The sequence below is a fragment of the Polistes fuscatus genome, unplaced genomic scaffold, assembly GCF_010416935.1.
Source record: "Polistes fuscatus isolate 324 unplaced genomic scaffold, CU_Pfus_HIC Scaffold5, whole genome shotgun sequence".
In the NCBI taxonomy this organism is placed as follows: domain Eukaryota; kingdom Metazoa; phylum Arthropoda; class Insecta; order Hymenoptera; family Vespidae; genus Polistes; species Polistes fuscatus.
In genome coordinates this window covers 5,003,079-5,009,929 of record NW_025113129.1, presented here as the reverse complement: position 1 = coordinate 5,009,929, position 6,851 = coordinate 5,003,079, and the positions used below count along the sequence as shown (strand labels likewise).

The following is a 6,851-nucleotide window of genomic DNA, read 5'->3' as shown; positions in this document are numbered from 1 at the left end:
TTTTTTCTTCTGTGGCCAACTACGTTGCTTTACTGAGGATAAAATTTTCCAATATTTAATTATCAATAACTAATTAAATAATTAATAAAAATTTTTAAACATATGGATTTCGAATTAGCAAATAGCTAGCATGTAAATGTATATCTTTATTTTTCTTAATTCTGGAAGTTTTATGCCAACTTTTTTGTGCTGTTTGGTCTGTATATAATATTCAAGCACAAGTAAAATTGAAGATCGTACCTCATGGGATTATCACTATATATATTTAAAAACTGCCAAGTGTAAAGCTGAGTCGATGCAACTACGATGACAGTTGTAGCTCTTTTTTTTGAGCGGGAGGTCGATTCAAAATTTTGGTTTTAACGTCAAGATTTTGATCACTGATGATCGTTCACGCCTGTTAATTAGTAAAGGGAGCTATGGGAAGCGAAGTTTTCTGAGTAGATATGAAAGAAACATTTAAAATTAAATACATTTTTATTTAATAATATTTATTTTCCAATGATTTTTTTGAAATGAGAACTTCTTTAGAATTGTGATTTACAACTCAAGGAAACGAAAAAACGACACTGAAAAGAGATTCAACATTTACATCTATAGGTCATCCAAAAGAATTAATAAAGTTACACCAGAAGTATAGCGAATTCTTAAAAAGATTATGATAACATTCCAATGACTTTAAGTGGGGATATTAATGTAAATATTGCATTGGATACAGCGCTTCCCATTAATTGAGTTCCTGAATACCAAATTAAATTAAAAAATGTACAGCAGTCACACTGAATTGACAACAAAATCAAAAACAATAATTGATGCTGTATTTCAAAGATGTATTGATCAAATCCAAACCAAAGCATTTTAGGCCAGTCAAAAGGGGCCAAACATCGACTTTTTTAGCTGAACGCTTGCAAATTTGATCTAAAGGTAAGTTGACGACGCTGAATCGCATGGTACTAATTTTATTAAAGTCTAATACCGAGGTTTTGAGAAAAAGGGTAAAAAAGGGTTAGATATGGCCTTATCTAAGAATCTAGGCATTTAGTCGAAAAAAGTTTCAAACAAAAGTTAAAATTTAAAATTTAAATATTTTTCCTATTAAATTATGTATTTTATAAAATTTTAAATTACTGACTTTTTGTCTCGTAAAAATTTATTAGTGTATCAAATTAAATACATATTTGAAAAAGAAGAATTTTATATCCACACATAAAATTAATTCAAGATATATATGAAAGGATATTCTAAAAACGTGGAATTTATTTTTTGTCTATACATAATTTTAATTCATTTTTATTATGTTATAAGAAAACAGTAATGCATTCTGATTCATCTTCGAAGTCTTAAGAATTGTACGAAATAAATTGAGCTATTATCAATTGGTGCGTTAGCGTAAGTAGTAACGTCTTCGCTTCTCGCGCTGGGTATTTAACGTTCGATTCTTCGTGGGGGAATTATTTTTTTTATAAGTTTTTCTATCCTTAGGTTATATAAATTGTTTTTACATTTCCTAATTTCTAATTATATATAGAAAAAAATTAAAATTATTACAAAAAAATTAAAAGCAATAAATTTTTTTACATCTTGCACAAATAAAGGAAGATTTATTATTTAAATTACAAATTCATCCTGTAAATATCATCCTAAAAAATGTCTCGTTTCGGCACGTTAAAAATTAATTTTTGTTATTTATTGGATATTATTTAATTTATAATTAGTAACTTTATTACTCGCGTAATAATGTTGATTTCTTAATAAATTTTATATCGTTAGTGCAAAATTTGAAAAAAATCTGAGGTTGGACTCACTGACCGTCTCCTTGTTAAGGATAGAAAAACTTATAAAAAAAATAATTCCCCCACAAAGAATCGAACGTTAAATACCCAGCGCGAAAAGCGAAGACGTTACTACTTACGCTAATTTTTTTAAAATAAGTTTTTATTTGCATTTTCACTTACAAAGTCTGAGAATTACATGGCAGCAAACAACTTAATAAAATGCCAGTCTTAGTCTAATATTACATAATGTTGCTTGGCCCTTGTAGGGCTGCTCACAACCAACAAACTCTTAACATAAATTATACGTGTTTTAATTAAATGTATTGGAATAGTTCACTATGAGTGTCTGTATTGTTTAATTAATTAATAAATGATGTAAAATTATAGTAAAACTTCATCAAGATTTTGGTCTCTTATATGCTTATAACTAAATTATATTTACACTATGTACACTATATGCAAGGTGTGCAGTCAGCTGTAAACTACACAAGGGCGGGACACCCTAGGTCTTTCCTCTTTCTCAGATGCTTCCGGTGTGGCGTCTCCTCCGTGAGCCACCAGTATGCGTCGTTGAGTCTATGGAAGTCCAGTTGGTCTCTCAGGGGTATGTCTGTAGAATACTGAAATTATGTCGCTGTTTATTAAAACTGTCAGCTGAGTACATGATTCTTTTATCATTTTTTGGACGCAGATAATGATAAATTATGGGGATGTTGTTGTGATCTTGTATCAGATCGTTCCGGTCAAAGTGAATGAACATGTGAGGGAAGATGAAGCCTGACACGTTGTATTTTTCGCCTTTGGACTGGTCCATGTTGCATACTCTGCTTAGTTCTTCATTCTGGATTGACGGGAGATTACTAAAGTAATCACGATTCAGCTTGATAATAAAATTATCTATACGCGGAATGTTGGCTCGTTCATAGAGGACTTTGTTACTTACAAACTTGCGAAAGTTTGTATTTATGTCTCTGTAAGTGCCACAGCAGACTCGTAAACAACTACGTTCAAAGACTCTTAGCTTTTCCATTGTCGCAGCATTTATATTCCACCAGATTGGAGAGCCATAGGTGAGTATAGGCCTTATCAAGAGCTGGTAGCAGATCACTTTTGCACGGATGTTAAGTTTCTTGTTGTAAAAAAGTCTTTTGTTGGCCTGGAAGGCCATCTTGGCTTTTGTCAGTTGTCTGTCAACGTGTATATTTAATTTTAACAGGTGGTCCAGGTAGAAGCCTAAGTATTTCACTTCATTTTTGTGCGGTACCGTAATCATTTGTTTTGTGTCTGGGTGCTCAGTAGACAGATGGAAGGCAGCTATTTGGTCAGATCTTCTCTGGTTCATTTTTGTCAACGGTGGTCTAATGAGGATAGACTCACATTTGTCTGGGTTTATTCTTAAGTTCCACTGCTGATAGAACTTATTTATATTATTTAGTAGCTCATTGAGTTCATCTTGTAGTAGTCGTGGGTTGGTGCCAATTATATAAGCTACAAAATCGTCTGCAAAAGCCTTTCCATGCTTATCGGTTATGGTGTTAAGTCCGAACATGCGTAAGAGTCTGCTGGTGTAGATGTTGAACAGTATAGGGGAATTCACCGTACCTTGTTGTAGACCCTCAAGCACTGCGAAGACAACCGTGGAGATGTTGCAGCCATCCCAGGTCTGGAAAGTTTTCCCATGTGTCATGTCAAAGATCAGGTATATTAGCCAACTCTCAAAGCCAGCTTTGGAAAGTGTAAAGATAAGCCCTGGTAGCCAAACAGAGTCGAAGGCTTTTTCTAAGTCGATAAGCACGGCCGCCACGAGTTCTTTATGATGAATGGCTTGCAGCCAATCAGTAACAACAGTGTGTGTAGCGTGAATGGTCGAGTGACGTCGTTTGAAGCCGTACTGTTGATCGGGGATGGTTTTTTTCTCTTCACAGGTTCTGGTGATGGAGTTGTTAATTATTATTTCGTAGACCTTACTCAGGTTGCTAGTGAGACTGATAGGTCTGTAACTAGCCGGTTTGGTAGGGTCTTTACCTTTTTTCAGGATCGGCAAAACTTTTGCAGATTTCCAAGCATTGGGAAAATAGGCTGCGTTCATGGCGTTGTTGAATACTACCGTTAGCGCAAAGATCATTGAATCAGGTAGGTGCTTTAGGACCATTGCTGGAATGTTGTCTGGACCACTAGATGTTTTATTAGGTAGTTTTGATAAGATCTTTTTGACTCCCAACGTGCTTGGGAATATGATTTGATTATTCACATCAACATTAGGATGGGAGGCTTTGTTTGTGGCGCTGAAGGTCGTAAATGTCTGGGCTGTGGATCTTATCCCATCAAGTTCATCTTTTATTTTTTTGTATGCAATATCAATGATTGCTTTTAGAGGAGTACCCGTATTCAGATGTCTTGGTGAATTGATTTTTTGATAGTGTTGTCCTATTAGGTTTAGCTTATCGATTGGATCAGTGATGGTGATTGAACCATTTGTCAGATCGGTCACAGCTTTCGAACGGTCCACATTGCCAGGAGTGATGAGGTCGGTATCTATACTAACCGTTTGGTTAGCAATCGAGATATTTTGTCTAGGCCTGAGTATCCTGTTAATCTTCGGGAAGAACGTTGCAGGATCCCTGTGGTTGACTTGTTTTAATAAGCCATTCCAGTAACTGCTGATAGAAGCAGAGAATTCTTTCTCTAGTTCTATCTTTATTAATTTTATGGTGTGTTTAGTGTTGAAGATTTGTTGTTGATAGTCAGGAGGTCGAATTTTGTAGAGTTTATGAAGCTTGGTGATAAGGTGCGACTTGTTCTTTTGAAGTTTTTTAATTCTTGAGTTGACATATTTCAAAACACTATCTCGCTTTTTAAACTGAGGAACTGTGGACTCAATTGAATTTGTGATTGCCCGGAAATCTTTTCAATGAGATCGTCGATCTCCGTGATAGAGAGGTTCCCGTCATCGGGAGGTGATAGGAGAAATTCCTTGTCTAGGTGTTTGCAGAATTTTTCCCATTTGGTTGCTTTGATATTGTATTTTATTGAGTCAGTTTTTTGTTGGAGCTGGGTTGATAATTGAACCGAGAAGATGAGAGCATTGTGGTCACTGTCGTAGTCAGCAATAGGAATTTTACCTTCATTTAGATTGATAAGGTTTAAGTTAGTTATACAATAGTCCAAGTAAGACTTACTTGGGTTATAAGATGCGTCACAGGGTGGAAAGATTTTGGCTCTCAGGTTCGGAGCCTTCTCCAATTCCCATTTGGTTAGGAATTTACCCCTACCGTTTATTTTGAGTCTCCCCAAAGTTTGTGACGAGCATTCAGGTCACCTGCCATCAAGAATGTTGCATTTGGGTTTGAGAGGTCCAGTTTTACGCACAGCGCGTCAAGCTCGTCTCTGAAGGCTTTTTTATTGCAGGAGTCGCGTAAATGCTAATAAAGTAAGTCTTCAGTTCTGGGTTGTCTGCACTTGGAAGGTTAATAATTGTATATTCAATAGTTTGATTATTACCAGAGGATGGAGAATGAATGACATCATATTTAATGTGGTTTTTAATAGCAATTGCCGTGCCACCACCCTCTTTGCCCCGTGGACGGTCAGTTCTTATTAACGAGTAGTTTTTAAAGGATACTTTGTGTGACTCTTTGAGTTTGGTTTCACAGATAAATAGTACATCAGGATCGTGTTGAGATAGTCTGCTGTTCAATTCAAATCTACGTTTGTTTTTTTGAATTGAGTTCACGTTTATTGACATTAATTTTAGTATGCTATTTGAGTTATTTACCGAATTTTGGCTCGTAGTCTGTTGTTGTGTGGACGATGTATTAGTATGCTCCATTGTTGATATTTAAAAATTCAAATAAGTAGTCAATTCTCTTGGATTCATATTCGAGGTTATTCATCCTCGTGTTCATCGTGCGTATGTCTCGAGCTAGGCCACTGACGCAGCGTTGTAGTTCAACAGCCCAAGCAGGTGGTTCCAGGAAGTTTGCGTTCGGTTGGTTGAGAGAGGGAGGTTGTTGAGCGGCCTCACCTCCCATGAAAGCCTGTCTAAAAGATAGTCCTGGTTGGAGTAGTCTATCAGATGGGGCTGATCTTCGTAGACCTGGGGTCTGTTGGGAACGAGACGATTGAGCTGCCAGGTCCCTTTTAGCTGCGTTGGCAAATTTCAGGTAATTACATCCTTGGTAATTTGCGGGGTGGCCGTAGTTACCACAATTTACGCACTTGAGTTTGGATTTATCATCTTCTTTCTTAATTAAACATGCATCTTTTTCATGGTTTTCGCCACATTTACACAGCGGTACTCATACCACAAGTTGTTGCTGAATGGCCGATTCTTTGGCAACGGGTGCATTGGAGGATTTTCGGTTTTTTAAGTCTTTCCCATTTAATTTTTTGGCTACAGAGTTTTTTAACTTTGACTAAATTTTTTAGGACACTGTCTGGCGAGATTTGCACAATATAATGTTTGAAGTCACCCTGTTTCTTGTTGGTAATAATTTTACTTTTAATAATTTTACCTGTGGGATTGCAAGTTCGTTGATTTCTTCTGTGATTAAATTTTCTGTAAAGTCGCCAGTGACGTTTTTAAGCAGGATCGTGATTGGCTTCTCATCTCTCTTCGTGTATGTATAATATTGCATTTGTCCTGTGAGACAGGATTTGATTTTATCATACGTGTCGTGATTGTCAGCTACAACTGTTAGTCTATTATTTTTGGGAGAAAATAGTAAAAGCATTTTTATCAATGCTACTATCCTTTAGTTTATTTATCAGGTCATTAATTTTGATGTCATTGAGAATGATTGGTGGAGGTTTGTATCTCTTTAGTTGGTATTGGCTGCAGGAGTAGAACCTACGGGAGTATTTGTTGTCACTTTTTGTTTTGAATTAGCCTGAGCAGGCGGAGCGCCATCTGTTGGCGCGTTGATCAAGGGATCAAATGTATTTTGGGTTAAGTGCTCCCTGTATTATCGGGTGTTCGTCTTTTAATAGGTTTTTTAGGAAGTTCCCATTCGTCGGTAATGTTGGTGTCGTCAACGGCCATGTTGGATTTGTTTGCACGTGAATCGCGTGACGATG

General features: G+C 36.3%; 1 non-coding gene across 1 annotated transcript; it reads left to right on the top strand.

The window, feature by feature from the left end:
• Positions 1-230: 230 nt before the first annotated feature.
• LOC122522682 lies at positions 231-445 on the top strand. The gene has a single exon (XR_006305131.1). It is a non-coding gene; the product is annotated as a small nucleolar RNA U3 (small nucleolar RNA).
• Positions 446-6,851: the final 6,406 nt, after the last annotated feature.